The 17,945-nt window shown below is 42.0% G+C and overlaps 1 long non-coding RNA gene across 1 annotated transcript in view; it reads right to left on the bottom strand.

Annotated features, from left to right (window-relative positions):
- LOC140255186 (uncharacterized) overlaps nt 1-16,842 on the bottom strand; it is a 52,579-nt gene extending 35,737 nt beyond the window's left edge. The window contains exon 1 of the long non-coding RNA XR_011904426.1: nt 16,705-16,842. This is a non-coding gene — a long non-coding RNA (uncharacterized lncRNA). The remainder of the gene's footprint in view (nt 1-16,704) is intronic.
- Between the last annotated feature and the right edge of the window lie 1,103 nt (nt 16,843-17,945).

The following is a 17,945-nucleotide window of genomic DNA, read 5'->3' on the forward strand; positions in this document are numbered from 1 at the left end:
CCAGCACATACCAGCTCCTGCCCGCGTCTGCGGGATGCAGCCCTGCCATATGCTCAGAACCAAGCAGCCCTTGATGTTGTGTTGTAACAGGGATGATACTGCTAAAAAGCAGCTATTTGTACGTAATGCTCATGCTGAGGAACACAAAAATAAACGTTGGCTTTATTGGCACTGGCAGCAACGCATATAATCATTTGCCCAATAACTCCTTTTATTAATAGAGGCTGATTTCAGTCACTTTTGGTCTAGCCAATTTTAACTGTTTCAGTCAGCATTTCCATGCCAGGTATCTTTTTTAAAGCCAGATGCTTTGGAGACACTAGAGCTCAAAGAATTTGAGGCATTTCTTAGATGCAGGTTGGGTGATGGAAAGCATTGCGTGGCCCAGAGCAGCCACAAGGACTTGGGGAAAAAATAGTCTATGCCTGTTCAGGGTAGGAAGCTCATTCAGTGGAAAGGGGTAGCTCTTGTCTAACATCACCCATCTGACCTTGGCCAACCTAGAAGTTTCTGAAAGGTTACTCTTATGTACATCTCAAGGTTCCGGGTAGAAGGAGATACAGAGGAGAAAACAGAACCTGGCTAAGATGAAGCAAGGTGCTGGAGGGAAGCTGGCTGATGGAGGAGTGAGGTGTAGAGCCAGATCCAGAGTCCACCAGCAGCAGCATGGTGGCAGGTAAAGCTATCCCAAGAGGGCAGCACGACATGCCCTGGCTGTGCTTTCAAACACACAGAGCAGCAGCCGGTCCAGGAAAGAGACCACATGAGAAAGCTCAGAACACAGAACTTTGAGAAACAAAACTGCAGGCATTTTGTTTCTCCCTTTTCCCCACTACTGTCTTGTTCCAATCCCTGCCTTCCCCACATCACAGTTCCAAGCATTCACTCCATCTGAGTATAACCAAATACGTGATAAAACAGTACCAAGAAGTATGCACACAAGCAGGCCAGTGCAAATGCATAAAATTAGGGTCACATGGGCATCTTCTGGCTGTGGAATCCCAAGCTCTGCAAGCCTTTGTGTGCTCAGAGCAAGGCATAAACATACGACAGACACACACGAGCCTCCCCCGGGACATGGAGCGCTTGGGAGCCACATCCTACACCATAGCCTGCAGAAGCTGCGGGCTGCTCAGCACTTTGAAAAAGCAGAATGTTTATATTTAGATTCCCAAATGAACTTAGCAGCCTAAATTTAGGCTCCTATTTGTGACACTAAACTAAAAAAGAACAACAACAACAAAAAAAAAAGAATCCATATGAGTCTCCAAATTTAGAGCTGGGTACCTCAACATAGTCATCTTGGAGTGAAATGTAAGCCTTGCACTTCGGCCCACATTCCTATCAAGTATGCTTTCCAAAAGGGGAACTGATTGAGCATGCAAGACTTTAAGAGGAAAAACAACAATCCAGACTGGCTCATGTGAATTTTGCATCCTGCTTGACTTTAATTAGCAATCGCTTGATTTGGATCTCACTTTCAGCCCTTTTACACCATTGCAACTCCAGCTGAAAACCATAATGGTTATGGTTATAAAGTATACGGTTATAATGAAAGCAAGATTTCGCACCTGACACTGGATGCTAAAAATCTTATTTCCAAAGGGAACTGTGGCATTTGGGAGTCTGAGTCCTGCCAAAGTCAATGGATCTAAGACTCCTAAATCCATGCTAAGGTTTCTGTACACCTTTCAATTCTGACTTATATAAAATATCACTGGCAAATATGTTCCATTTACAAAAATCACCTGCTCCCGACAGCTTCTTGGGGAATTTTTCTTTATGTGTAACACAATCTAAACATGTGTGTCGCATTAAGTTGGGTTATATCAGGTCATGCCACCTGACATAGTATATCCCAGCATAATCTAAGGCAATGTAAATCACTCACTACAACAAACTTAAAGGAAGAAAAAAATTCCCACCTCATAGACAGTTGCAGGAAATAGTGTCTGTGCTGCCACAAACGGCCAGGTGAACATCCATGTTTTTATGTTATTTCAAAGCATTTCAGTACACCTCTACCTGGTGACTAAAGATGCATCTCTATCTTGCCGATCACTGGTGATAGAAGGAAGCCTTATAATTTAGTTTTACTGAACATTTCCTATTTATTTATCCCATATATACTACAGCAAAATGAAAAACGTCAGAAATATTATAGCATAGTCATAAAATGCAATGCAGGCCCAGGCTCAATGGAAACCAGCTTGGTGAGGCAGAGGAACAGGTGGGGGAAATAGGCAAAGGGGATCAGCTGTCCCCAGAGGTGAACACAAGCCACAGTGCAAATCCATTCCCATACAGGCCAGATTTCAGGTTCTCCCACCTCAGTTTAAGCAACAGCAATCAGCAATTATGCATCACATCATGAGCCTCTTTTCCCAGCCCTACCACCAACCCACGCATCGAACTACAGGCAGGAGGAGAAAACCAGTGCTGGTGATAGACTCACTGCCATCATTTAGAAATAGCATGGAAAGATCTCCACATCTCCTTCACTCAGCACATTGCAGCCATGCAGCCCTTAGATCTGGTTAGGTTATTGCTGGGCTCTTACAGCAAGCTATGGAAAGCAGCACTTCTTCCATTAACATTAAACTGTCGCGCTCATTATGACAAAGGCATCTGCTGAAGGAGACTGTCATCCCACATGGAGTATGTACACCATGGGCTCTGTTAGCAGCCCATTGTAGGATGTTGACTTGTATCGTTTTATAAAGTATAGAATTTACATCCAAGGGTTAAGATTAACATCATAAATCATAAAGGTACTGAAGTTATTACTGACTGGTTTAGGTTTAATTCCATAATATTCAAGTTGCTTAACCTGCCTACGAGAACTGCAGCAAATTGAATTGCCAACAGATTTGTAGTTAGAGCAACAGCAGCTTCTCATGAAGCAGCCACACAAAGATACTAAAAGGACCAGGACAAGAACATCTCTTTACACTGAAATTAACAATTACTGCTGATGTAAAAATATGGAGTCCCACAGGCAAACATGAATCTTGCTTGTGATTTACATTATTTCAGCTGAACTGGTTTTAAACTCCAATTCATGCTAATGCAGGTACTGTAAATACAGCCTGAACCTTAATTCAATAATGAGATCAACAATTACACTTAAAGATTACTTAGCACTTCAGCAGTGTGAGCAAAATCCTTTTGATCACCTATATTGTGCTATTCATTATTTTCTTTGATGTTTAATAACGCTGAAATGTGCTTGTTAAAAAGAATAAAACGAAGTACAATATTTATACCATATTACAGAGTGCATTAGCAAATCGGAGTGCTCAGAGCACCTACATTAAAAAGAAAACATTATCAATATTTGATGTTTGTCATCTTTAACATCTCATTGTGTTTTTAACGTCAATAAAGCTTCCAACCTCGAATCCATCACAGTACCCAGAAACGAGATCTTCTGCCCACCAGACCCACACGTTGGCCATTTTATTACAGATCTTTGTTTCCCATGCAGAAAACAGAGATCAGCATTTTCAAACCGCAGTGTTATTTCAAGAGGTGAGTGCTGGGAGACATTTTAGTAAGCAAGAAGAAAGCAATTATTTGACTTGGAGATCTCACCACTAGGCTAAGTTGGGGAAAAATGGCACGAAGACATTGTGCTAGGCAACAGATCATGTAAACATTTCCTATGTCAGTCTTTCATCATCCATAGGCACATTTACACTGCCAGATCTTGTCTTCTTTAAAAATGTCAGCTCGGTAAGTTTGATGCACATGTTGTCCCTCTGTAAGTGCCTGCTCAGGCAGACAGTTTACTAATTTGTGGCTCAGTAAACCTCTCACTGCACCGAGCACCTTGAGGTTAGCACATCTCTAATCATTATTTGATAACAGAAATCTGTAAGCATCACATCCCTGGTAACAAGAACATTGTATCTTAGCAACCAGCCTTGATATTCAAACAATTTCATTAAAGCGTAGCACCTCTTAGCAGGTGGGTGAGTGCGGGTGTTGATAAACATTTATAACATGATCAACCATTGTGTTTGCCAACACTATAATCAGCATGACAAATTTATGAATTTGTTTACAAGCTCTTAGGTACCAACCCTAAGTAGGTAAACTACCTCGTAGCACGTCTCTGTGTCTATAGATAGAGGCACGTTCAGAGATTCAGTGCTTCTTTAAATTGAACATATTGGGTAAAAGGTTAGCAGATTAACATCACGTGTCACCGTAAAAATCACCATTTAAATTAAACCACAAAGGATGTGCTAGAGCAAGGGCAAGGATTATATTTCACCCCCAAGAGAGCAAGGAAATTTAAAGTTGAAACCATCTTTAATTTATCCCCAGCAGAGCATGTATGTGGATGCCATGCCCCAGCCCTATGTGTGGGAATCTCATTACCATGGGGTGAGCACAGGACTGGGAACAAGGAGGTCATCGCCAGCACTGTGCAATGGAAGAGATGGTTCCCAGCCTTATCTGGGGCTGGTGGGGAAAAACCATAACATAACCCACCAGCCTCCCAAGGAAAATGGGAGGGGTCTTGAATTATTCCACCACACACTCCACAGCACGTCTATAAAGGAAGATGGAAGACTTCACCTTTCTTCAGAAAGGCAGCTTGGCATCTCCAGTCATAGCACAAAGGATCAATATAACTATATCTTCTGAACTGGAAACGCCATAGACTGGGCAGGCCAAGTTTCACTTATAGAAACACAGGAAATCTTTCTCAGTTCTGGGTTACTGAGCTGTACCTTTTGCTACCCCAGAAAAGCACATCATACCACGTTCCTCATAAACTATTTAGCTTCGCCTTCAAACCAGTTAAGTTTGTTAACCCCGTGATTTCCATAGGAGGGATTTTCTAGATCTTAATACCCCTGATGATCCCATTTTATTTATAGCTTTTGAATATTCATTTGTTCTCATGCCAATACTGTCATTTAACTTCAACCACTCAACTCTTCCTGATGTTTACATCCCTCTTTTTATACAGAGCAATCGTGACCCCTCTTAGTCGTCACTGTTGCTAGGTTAAACAAATGGTGCTCTTTTATGGCTGTATTACATCAACACAACTCTGTGGAGGGCAATAGGTTTATTCTTTTGTAATCAACACCAGCATTTGATCTCATGAACTTAAATGGAAATATCCTTGTATGAGCATTACTTTGTGAAACGATTTCCAGTGTTGTTCTGCTATTCAAAGAAACAACAAAGAGAAAAAAGGGAATGGCCACAAAGTTACTGAACGCAGATAATGGCATCAGAAACATTAAAGACCAATGAGTAGATAAACACATACACTCCACCTATGTATTTGATTGATATTTTACTAAAACAAACAGGAAGCAAAGTCTTTGGAACAGCCAAGAATTCCTTGACACCTCACCCTTGCCTCCAAAATAACAATCAGTATCCCAGTTTCCCTTTTCAGTATGTTTTTCAAGCTACCCCAAGAATGGCCTTCCTAGAGCTGCAGCATACGTTTAAAGTTTACCAAAAGGTGAGAGACAGAATGCCAGTGTGAGGAAAAAAACCACAGGAGTATGAAGTTTGTACCTTGTACCTATTGCATCCAAGGTAACACTACCGCATCACTGAGTTCACCCTGGGCATGCTACATCAGGCTATTAATCTACCTGAAATACCTGGGACCAAGCGAAGCATTATGGAATAGGTAACTGAAACTCCCTTTTTGAAATTAAAGTCACCCCCTAGAAGAAAAAGAACAACATGTTTCATCATTCTGGCTTATTGTCTTTGTGTTTAGCTTTCCTCCCTTTGCTGAGATCCGTATGATAAATCTGTTCAGTTGTCATGGATGGAAGATACACTTGTAAGAGAGAAGGAATTGGTAAAACACAATGATTTAACAAAGCAGACAGTGACTTAAGACTTCAAGTGGTAAGATACACTTATTTACTGCAAACAGGGTAGGATTAAACACCTCATCGTGGAGGTTCAGAGTGAACCCCTTTCCTTTCTAAACTCCTTGATCCATTGAGGTAAGGAGAACAGGTGTGGCTGAACCCACTCCTAGCCTCAGACTTGGTCAACAATTTATGTCTAAGAGCACAAAGTCAACCTTAAGAAAGCTAACAAAGCTGAAATTATTGGTCACTTACCAAGGATCTGCATGCGTTTGGATTCCCTTGAACACTACGTGTAAGGGATATCTGTGGCTGGTGTAACCTTGAGAAGTGTCCCTGTTCTAGAGGAGATCCTGTCATGCAGCCAGCTGCCCTGCAGGACGGCTCAGGGGCTCTTGGGCAATGTGCTTGGGTATGATGACAGGCTCGGTCACAGTTCTGATGCATGCTCAACTGGCCCTCAGCTGTTAAACCAGGCATCTGCCATCAGTATTTTGAGCACCCTCTTTGAGATAACATTGTGGTCATTATCTGTCTTTGGTGAGGCCCTTAAATGTTACCAGACCTGAGCAAGGCCTTGGGCATCATGGCCAGGCTGAAGGAGGAAGCCTGGGGAGGGAGGATGCTGAAGCACACTATCGCATCAGGTTGGGAATGAAAACCTACCTAACATGGTCTAATTGTTGTGGGGTTTTGTTTTCTTTTTCTTTTCATTGATTTCCCAGGTTTGTAATGCTAAGTACATTTTAATTACCTGAAGACATCACCAAAAACACACAAGAACAAAGAACTACTCTGCACGAGAGGAAACTATACAGCATAAACATATATATGCACACCATTTACTAAAAAGACATTCCAAATAAACATAAACAAAATAGAACTTTAGTAACAAATTGAACTAGTTCCACAATAGGAAAGGGAATAGCTATTTAACACAGGGTAATATTAACAGAATACGTAAACCATGTTCTGTCCTGTGGATGCAAGTTTAAATCTCTGTGAATCGACCCCCTTTTTGGTTATCAGAAGATTTAAAACATATTTAAAATATATTTAAATTATATTTTGTCCAGCTGGGATTCTTCATGCCTTAGTTTTGCCTCCTGTAAAATGGAAGCATTGCTCAAAATCCATTTCCTTTCCAGTAAGCTAATATTACAAAGCAATCATAAACTGCAAGTGCTTTTGGAATCATATCCTTTAAAAGACAGAAGGAAAAAAAAAACAAACCTGGGTTAAAATTTCCAAATAATGATTGAAATGGGACGGGCTTTGAAAAGGCAAGGAAGAGTTTAAGGCGGCCTTCAGTCAAGGCCAGGTTGGATGGGATCCTGGGCAGCCTGATCTAGAGGTTGGCAACTCAGCCCATGTCAGGGAGGTTGCAACTCGGTAATATTTATGGCTCCCTCCAACCTAAGCTGTTCTATAATATGAGAATTCTATGACAGTGTTGTCCAGCTTTCTTAGTTCACTTGCCTGCTTTTCTCATGGAAAAGAATTTTGGGCTCTCATTTTTCTATCAGCCTCAGACAGCCACTATTCCCCCAGAAAACATCACTGAAAGTGCACGTACAGCCAAAAGTTGGTTAAAAAAAAAAAAAACAAGTTCTTTTCTGCACATGTGATTTCCTAATGCTCCACTCCCTCAGCTTTGGAGCCCTGTTTGTCATCATATCTTTGCCACACAGTGGCACACACTTTAACAACACATACAGTACAGCAGGGAAGCGTGCATTGCCCAAGTCAGCAAGGAACACACACAGGATCAATAATAAAACAAGCTACTATGGGAACAATAATTACTTACCACCACCATGGGCCAGTTAAATATTATCCCTGGTATAGACAAGGGGGCAAAACGGAGGTTACATCAAGACTACATGGAGTCCCATCTAGGAAATTAGGTTTGATTTAATTGACTTCAAGTTCTTGTCTCTCTAATCCAGATTGAAAGCCAAAAAGGGTATAGTTGGATGTTTCGAAATACAGATGTTTTCTGGAGGGGGGGAGGGACAGTTTCCAGCTTTTGTAGCCTTCTCCATAAGATCGCTCAGTGCTTTTGACTGACAAAAGAAGGAGAAGCATGCTGAGGCCCACCTGTGGCTTCTTATTCTCTTCTTTTATTCATCACCCTTCTCCCCAGCTAACATTACCCCTCATTCTTGCCTTAGGTCCATTCACCATCAACAACCCCTCATCAGCCACTTACACAAAGAAGCTCCCCGGGCAACTGGGAGGTCCCATAAATGATATAAACAGGATTTGAACCTCTGCAAAGCAGTTCCATGCCATGGCAGGAGCAACAGCAGAACGCTGAGAGCTTCCTGAGAAGCAGGATCCTCCTACACTGGTGAGGGCAACTATGAAATACAATCAGTATGGGATGCCATAGAATGGCTTGGGTTGGAAGGGACCTCAATGCCAGTCAAAGGATGGTAGGAAAGTTGACAAACAATTCTGCTACATCACAACCTCTAAAACTGCAAAACTGGTGTTATTAGCACTAAATCAAACCTTATATGGTATTTATTTTGCAAACGTTAAGCTGTCAAATTCTATCCTCTGTTCTCAAATACACAGAATTAAGCAGTGAAATTATTTGTATAGATGCACACTGAGATTCCTCAGCCTGGCAGGCCCTGATGTCCACTCTTTTTCCAGTCACAGAAGAACTTGTCATTCAAATTAAGAGGTGGGGGAGCAAAGAAAACGAAACAATTGCCAAGAACACACAAACATTTAACAGCAAAAGCCGAGGAAAGCAGAGCTTCATACCAGCCTGAGACAACTTACAGCCACCTCTTTAGTACTATCACACTCACTAGGAGCTTTTTAGAGGGGAAGGGGAGGAGGTGCAAACTCTTCGGATGTTCTGGATGTCCTGGAGCTGTGAGGCTTTAGTTCTTCAGAAACTGATCAGGAAGATTCAGATCTTGCAGTGGTCGGTTGGATTGTGTGATTTTCATTAGGAGCCTAATGATAAATATGGCTGTGTGCATATGGGGTTTTTTGGGGTTTTGTTTTTAAAGTCATACAGATTACAGCAGGAGGGAAGGAGTTTCAGCACAGCGAGAACACTGCCTTCTAAGTGCGCTAGAGGGGAAAAAAGTGGCTCTGTGCAGGAACATAAATCAGAGTGACCTTTAACCATTTCTTTAACTCAGACAGAACTATCACATTTTAGGAAAAGAACTGTCTCTTCCTTTTATGGAGACTATCAGCCCATTAGGTCAATTTTAATTTTGAGACCGGAATATTAAACATTCCCTTTGATTATGAATTGTATTAAGTGCTTAAAATCTTCTATTAAACAAAAAAATCTCCATCCCAGACCTGCTGCCGTATTAATATATACAGTTCAAGATGTCTCAGTGCAACTTAACATTTGCAATAAAGTACATAACTCACTAAAAATATAATCTAACCACATTTAAATTGATTTTTCAAACTCTGGAATACACACATTTATACCATCCCGCTGTCTGATATGAAAGAATGCCGGTAAAGCCACATATTGCCCTGATTATCATCAGGAAAGCAGTAAAAAAAGCTTACAGTAATGCGACCGCCTCCCCAACATAAAGACATCGCAAAGAACTCAGATGCCGACATGATGAAGGAAGAGCGACAAAAGCTACAGGCAGAATTCCTGAAGTATCTTTGTTATTATTTATAAACACTTTTTTTTCTGTTGCTGTAACACAACTAGGAGACATATGCAGAAAGCTAAAACACCAAATGTTTAATTTAGTTTCATTTAATTTTATTATTTTTTTTTTAGGTTTTAAAGTGATCTTTGCATTACGCAAGATTTTTTTCCTTCGGATCGCTCTAACAGCCTTCAGAGAGTCAAGCTGCAATCTGCATTTGACTCATCACATTATGTGCTTGCATTAAGTTCTGCATTAAATCCCAGTGTCAGCCATAAGTTACTGCCATCATCTTTGCACCACTGAGGACCTGATATTTGATGGAAAGCCCCTGAAACCTCACCGAGGGTATCATCAGATCAGGCAAGCCTCACTTTTCTATGTATTTACCAACTGAAGCATGTATTCAAGTGAACTTGGTTTGAGTCCTCCATGGTTGGTTAACCAGCTATGTAGAGTTTTCCCAACTATCAGTAGAGCTAAAATCCTACAAAATCACATCCCTTGACTCTCTATGTAAAAATACCAATGCTTCACCTGAAGGGAACCAAAATAGTGCATCTGCCACGTTCACTCCTTGCTTAGTGCAATGCATCTAAAGAAATGAAACTTATTAAATCAAATTTAATGACACAATAAATTCTTCCCTTCAGACAATGTTGAGGCTTAATTCAGTAGTGCACTTTAAGCCTTTGCCTTTAGCATCTGATGGGTCATTAGACTGTAATCCAGCAGCTAGCCTGTTTGGAATCTAAACTAAATCAGCAAGTACCATATCAGTAGTTTCTGAAATATGACTGGCAGGTCAAGTGTCCTCAAAAAGACTGCCTGGGGCACTTAAGACTAGGATAGGGCATGACTAGAACAGAAGCGGCGATGAATCTGAAAGCATGTACTCAATAAAGACTTCATTCATTCTAACTCACTAAACAGCAGTTCTTCAAATGACTTGACTAATATTTTTGATGTTTTTAACCAGTAGGTCATGCAATAAAATTGTCCTGTATGTGCCAATAGGCTTAACACACAGATCATTGACTTGCGTGCTTGGGCATATTTTAGTTATATTTTTCCCTTGAGTTTTTCCATGGAAGCCTGAAATAGGCAATAGAACTGCCATGGTGTGGGAAAATATGCAATCTTGTGGGCTCGGATCACAGAATGTTCAAAAGCAGCAGGTTTGATAAGACACCCTTTTGTAGGGAAAAATAAAAGAGAAGCAACTCTTGACATCCCAGCTCCCACACCTGAGAAACCATTTTCTTGAGATGCTACTAATCATCTAACATCTGCAGCCCCAGCTGAACATCTTTCATATTAAAAATAACCCCTATGTAACCATTTTAGGGTTTTTCAATACGAGTCAGAAAACCAACTCTACTTCAGAATTTCAATTGGAGTATTTCAGGTTTATTGGAGAGGAACATGTGCTGTGCTTGTCCTCATAACCCTCCACTGCTGCTGCGGTGATCGCTCATAAGACTTGATTCAAAGTCCACTTAAGTTAATTGACCCCAGTGGTCTTTAGATCAGGCTCTTAATCTGTACGTTGCACCAAGATAATCAGTAACAGCTCAGTTAGAGGACACGTTTTCACCTATCATTTCCCAGGTTCCACAAAAGACTCACACTTTCTGCAAATCCAGCCATGAAGATTTAAGTGATATTCACCATGAAAAAAACACAGCAGCAAAAATAGAGAACTAAAACATGAACTTGGCACTCTGACTTCTAGAAGTTGTTTTCTCTGAACCATGTTTCAGCTCTTATATTATAGCATTTGCTCAATGGACATAGAGGACATTAACACTACACAGGGGGTGGAAAGGAAATACAATCCATGCATCCAGATGCATTTTGCTTCTCAACTACACCTCCTCATTCAGCATATTGTCTGCAGTATAAGGATACCTCCAAATATAAAATAGAGCAACCAGATCTACACTAGAATAGCTGAGATATAAGTGTAACGCAACCTTACAAAGAACCCTACTGACTACCATGGGATACAGGCAGCAATGAGCAGATGCTCCAGCTGTAAAGCAATGTTAGATATCACTGTTACAACACAAATTTCTGCTTATGCATCAGGGGACATGGTAGGAACTTGGCCACTTCCTCCAATTAGTGCTTTGCACTGCAGGTTTGCGGTAAGAAGACTGTTCAGAGCAAACCAGGTTGTAAATTATCACGGAGAAACCTGCCTCTGCGCTCGCTGCTTAGCACAGAGAAGGTCTGGAAGCCAAGCACGTGGTTGGGTCGCCCACTGCCCTCACAGCACCAAAATGCTGGGATTCAAAGGTGAATCAGATCATTCTGATACCTGCTCTGCAGGACAGGAGGGCACAGCTTCTTTTGACAGCCACTTCCCACTGAGCAGTTGAGTGAAATTCAGCAGGGCAAATCCCAGAGCACCCCCTCTTTGAACAAGCTGAGTCTAAAAAGGAGGTATCTAAGTTGCCTACAGATTAATTTAAGTACGCATTAAGCACACTGTGTAACAGAGGCAAAATTACTTATTGCTTTAAGCATGCCCATGCTATTTTAAAATAGGCTGGCCGTCATGAGCATTTCTCCTATTATCTTTGGTGACATTTAATCAGTGCTTAAATGTTGGGAACACAAGGGAAAGAAGAAATCAGGTTATATATTTGGGAAAGCGACTCTTAAAAAATTAGGCTTCTTTCCAAAAGAATACTTAACTGGTTGCTCACTAAGCAGGCACAGCAAGCACAGATGTTTTCTGCCTGGTAGGAGGAGAGTTGCAGGATGCTGCAAAGCCAGGGCCAAATCCTGAATTCAAATTCACAGAAGACTTGGACTCAGAACTTCACCCTCATATTTGTTTTCCTCTGTCTCACACATGCTGTGGAGGTAGAAGGTATTTGGAAGAATGAGAAAATTTAATAGTTTTATTTAACTGATTATTTGACTATCAAAGGCTCTCTGTCATTTGGGATCTCCCTCTATCTCCAGCCTTTGTATTCCAAGGTACTTCAGTAACAGCAGTAAGTGAGCCTAAAATGCCAACTTGAGATTTGCATTATAAATGGCATATACAAAGAGATTTTTTAAACTTTGGTTGATCTAGCATATCAAAGATCTTTTTCTCTCTTTTTCTAAGCTACTTCAGTGACTGTATTGAAGTGAACTGAAAGGATTAGCTTGAAAGTGGCAAGAAATCTGGCATGCAAGAAATCTTCCACCCCCTTACCCTTATTTCAGTTGAACTCTTCATTATACAGGGGGCCCTTTCCTCTTCTGAAACACGTTTTTCTCTCTGTCTCTCTCATGCTATTCCATGCTGTGTCAATACCAAACAAGGTGAAAACACAAAACACACAAGCGTGGCTCCTGACACTGGCTCTTTCAGCCCCATTCAACCTTCTGCCTTGCTAAACTGAGTGCTGGAGAGAAGCTAGCACACAAACGTTTTCTAATCTCAACTTCAGTGGGACCTATCGGTAAATGTGGCACCACTGGTGCTCCATCTCTCCCACACCTTGCCCTGAGCTGCTTTCCCTAAGGCGCATCACCATCGGGGCTCAGCACACAGAGCACATCCTCCTCTTCCCGAGGAAGTCACAAGCTGTTTTCACTGCTTGCGGTGAGCACAGACTTGCTCTGGAGTAACGCATAGCTGGGAAAAATGAAGCAGCCTGGAAAGTCACTGGGGGAAGAGGAGCAGAAGGAATGACTCAGCGCTGAACCTGAATTCAGACACAAATGAGTAAGAGCTCCCAAAATCAAAAAAGATTCATGACCGCTGATACCAAGTCTCCATTCAGACAAGTTTCTGTTTGAAAAGCTTACAAGTGAGGACCATTGATTGCTCTGCAGCTTCCAACCTGACCTGAAGTTCCTTTTCTATTTATTTACTTTTAACAATTAGACAAAGCAACTGCATTTACCTTCTTGGAAGAAATGCCTTTTCTGCTTGATGACAACTTCAGTGACAGTCCTACCCCAAACAACCAGAATCTCCTAGAGAACGTTCTCAATGAGGAGCTCCCAGCCTGCAGGCCAGATCCTGCACAGAGCTGCAGGATGGCTCCCCAGATCCCACATTGAAAGGAATGGGGGTTGGAGGGAAGTGGAAGAGAGGGATTTTTTTGTGTGTGTGTGTTGTTTTTCTTTTGCTGTTGTTTGGGGATCCCATGCTGGGACTACATGGGGACAGTGAGTCACAGCCTCGGGGAAGCAGGCTCTGAGCACTGGCTGTTTACAGACCAAGTTCTTGTTCCCATTGCAGAAGTCCTGCACTGGCCACTCCAGCCCAAAGTCATTCCTCTTACATCAGTGACTTCAGAGCACCATTAGACAACATAATCCCCGCTTTCTTGACTCACTCGCTCCCGCCAGGACAAGCGAGACACTCACCATGGAAGTAGTACACAGAGAACAGACCATGGAATAGTCTGGTTACCCAAAACACAACGAATGTTATTCAAACACAACCAAATACAGCTTGCAAAGACAAACACAGCTTACAAAGACAACGCTGGAGAGCCTTCAAGGAGTAGCTTCTGGAAGTCTATTTATCAGCTACTAATCCCAGGAAATACGAAGGTGCTTTCTTCTCATCATATAAGCTACAAGAGATACCCCAATCCCTCTGTGCTGACAGCATGGGTAGCCTTGTCCAAGCAGCTGCCTACTGCTTCATCCTCCCCACCACGGGAGACCTGCTGGCTCACATCAGCAGACTCACAAACCCACAAAATCCACCCAAATACCAACAGGATCTCTGAAACTTGCAGCCAGAATTTTTCCTTCATACCAAGATTGACTGCAAAATAGTGCTACAACAGCCAATCATCAGCACCATCACCTTAAGCCTTCCTTACTGTATGTATCAATGTGCCCAGGACAGTGGCTGAAGTACAAGGCACCACTTTATAAAGAGGAATAACAGGAAGAAATCATCAGTAGCAAGCATCAGGCCCACTCCATTAAGGTTTTTGTTAAAACTACAAATTGAAATTCAACACAAACTCAAGAAAAAAGGCCTTTTTAATCTTCTTCTGATAAAGATATGCAAAACTTTAAATCAGTTTAGGTTTACATCAAGACATCTTTCAAAGAAAAATAAGTTCCAAAACATCAAAGCAAAGCGATGCAAGCCTGTGGTCTAGGGACTGCATGGGTGCTAAGCAACATGTAAAATACGGTTTGCATATGTGAAGTTCAGCATATACTAGACTTTAAGGCATTTCTCAAGACCGAGTATTGCCAAGGAAAAGCCTTATTTGCCGTATTCACTTCTGCTGTATTCAAATTCCCTGTAAGACAAGGGGTGGGCAGAACTGCACCATCCCAGTGTTGGCAGAGGAGAGCCCACCTCCATGAGGACCCACCCAATTGGGTCAGCCCCAGCCTGATGGTAGAAATGAGCAATAAAAAGTTTAACGCGGGCTGAAATAATCCCGGATTTCGTTTAATCTCCTTCCTAGCACTAAAAATAACAGAGAGCAATAAAATCTCAGATGGTGCATATTGCTAAAGCTGCTGTTTAATCTTGCTGATATAAAAAAAAATGCGACAGACCCCTCTCTCCCAGTTTCCCAACACTTGAAATTGCATTTTTTTCTCCCCTATATTGCCAGAATATGCAGCTATTACCCTGAACAACACGTGCAAGGGCTATTTTCCTACACACGAGCATTCCTTCTCCGTTCACGAGTGCAGAACTGGCTTTGAGAAGAAATATAAGAGTTACTAAAGCCAATAAAGTAGTTTCCTCAGCCACACATATGGCTTCTAAGTTTAATAGCAATTATGTCATTTTTATATGTGATTCACTTGATGCTGCTTTCATGTGAATCATTTGACATATATAATTCAGGCAGATTTCCTAAATAAGCATATCACCAGAGTCTAAATTACTAATCAACTAACCAAAAGGGTTTCTTTCCCCTCCCAGCTAGGCATGCAATTAAGACAGAAGACTAGACTTAGAAATACAGCGCAGGCATTACAAGAACATAAAGTTTGATAAACCGCAGCTCTTCACTTCTGGGAGAAGAAGGGGAATTTAGTGCACAGTGATAAATTATGGACCACAGCAAGCAAGTAGGTAGAAAAGACTTCACATTCAGCTGTCTCCCACAGCAACCAAGTTTTCCCCAGCACACACGTGGCCACAAACACCTGCAGCTCAGCCCCAACCCGGCTGGCAGGTGGATCACAGACACCCCCAGATATGTGGGTACCAGGTTTTAATTCTCACTTCTCTTCTCACCAGGAGGTAATGGGGCAGAGGTCAGCACCAAAGAGGGAAGGAAGCAGCTTCATCACAGAGGTGTTTACAGTTTTCTTGCCTGACCTCTTGGTGCTCTCACCACAACACACACACCCTTCTGCCCAGAACAAATTCAACACTCTGCAACTTGCCTTCCTCATTTTCAAACTGTTCCCATCCTGGAACCTGTGCCTCGCTTCCCCCTGCCCTCCACCCCAGAGGCAAACAGCCAGCCCTACCCACATCAGCTCTCCATGATTGCAGGATCAGCCATCAGATAGGTATCATTTCTCCAGCTGAGCTGATTTTAGCTTATTTCCATTATCCGAGAAGCCAGAAAAATACCTCACTCATTGCATTTATGGGGTTTGAATGAACCAGAAGCAGATACTTTCCATGCTCCCCTTGTTACTTGCTAAGGGCAAGCCTCTCCTCTTCTATAAAACAGCATTAAAAACCACTTATGGTTTCTTCAACACTCACTGCATGCAAAGGTCCACACCTACAATAACTTTGCATAAGGCATTTTCTTCCATCTTGTAAACCCACCAGCTAACACACAAGTAGAAGAGGCCTTGCTCATAAGTATATGAAAAGAAGGTATTTCAGCTTACAGGAACCATCAAGAGCAGCTTTCTTTGCCCCTTGGACAGTACCAGGAGAACAATTAAGCACACTTTATGTAAGCATATTAACTCCTTTAAGACAGCCTTATTTGCTTTGTCTTATTTAAGAACACATTCAAGAGATTTACTTGAAGAAACTAAAGCAAACAGCCAGACTAGGGCTCAGACACCAAACCTCCACAACTCCAACCACTTCAAACCTCTTCCAGACACAAAGAGGAAAACCTCTCTTCACTCTTTGGTTTTTAAGCAGAAAGAGATCACAAGCCTACCTCAACACACTACCACAGTTTTATTCTCCCACCACCAATGGGTATTCTTACCTTAAAAATGAGCACCATCTCTTCTCCTCTCAACTGCTTTCGTCCTGTCCGGGCAAGAGCTCAGCTCTCCTTTTTTATCACCTCTTGCAATCAGGCCAAGTGAAAACATCTGTGCTGCCTCAGGTGTGTTAGGTCCCCAATCTCATCAACAGTCAGCTTATCATCAAGGCTTTCTGTACCACACCTGGGTGCATTTTATGGCACTTCATGGAAGACTACAACTCAAACTAAGCCACCTAAGTGGGCAAGTGAGACTGAAGTATGTATATCTACTGAGACTGGCAGCTCCCCTCCCAGGACCGGCCAGCATGCTAACTTCTGCTTGTCATGATAGTCATGTATGCCCTCACATCCAGGTAAAAATGCTGACTTAGGGTTGAAGGAGCAAACTTTTAGTCCTTTATCTGGTTCACAGTAGAAGCCAGCTATCTCCTTCCTAATATGTGCATCTCAAATTACTACCATGGGGGGGTTCCTTCATTTTCTACAGCTGAGCACTCTCCTCTGACTCTCACCTCCAGACTAATCACTGAGGTGCCCACACCAGCTGCTCACACCCAGCTGTAAAAGATTATCACTGATAGGAACCACAGAACTGATTCTGAGCACTGCAAGTTTTATTCACTTTTATTCAAAACCTGTTTTTTCTTCCTTTTCTTCCTTCTGTAGAGTTCTGTCAATCTGGTTTTATAAAACAAATAATTTCCTAAAGACAGTTTAGCTGGCAAGAATCAGTACAGTACAGCCAGCTGAGATATGGCTTGCTAAAGGTGAAAGCTGGTTGGGCTCCCTTTACCTGCCTGGTTAATGAACTTATAAGTCATAAAGCTGGGATAGGAGATGGGTGGTGGGGGTTTATGTTCCACAGGTAATGTCCAAGCCCTGTGTCCTGGCACTGCTAAAGGAAACATTCCTCTGGCACAAGGCTGAAGAGTTAAAGCTCCTAGCTAAGAAACAAACACAGAGGGTCAAAGCAAAATGTACTAATCAAGCAGCATCTTTGCTTCCCTATCACTTGGCTGGCCAATTGGGAAATGGGTTTGCTTTCAAAGAGAAGGAAAGAGGAAGATTTCCCTGTTTTTTTTTTCTTTTCCCTGGGTTGACTGACAGTCCAAAGTGTGGTCTAGATGAATGTTTGGGAGTCCTTCTAAAGTAAATTTCACCTATTTAGTGTAATTGCACACTGCTAAGATATTTGATAGGCCTATGGAATGAGGCAAGCAGAGCCACCCAAGAAAGCG

Source organism: Excalfactoria chinensis, chromosome 7, assembly GCF_039878825.1.
Source record: "Excalfactoria chinensis isolate bCotChi1 chromosome 7, bCotChi1.hap2, whole genome shotgun sequence".
NCBI lineage: Eukaryota > Metazoa > Chordata > Aves > Galliformes > Phasianidae > Excalfactoria > Excalfactoria chinensis.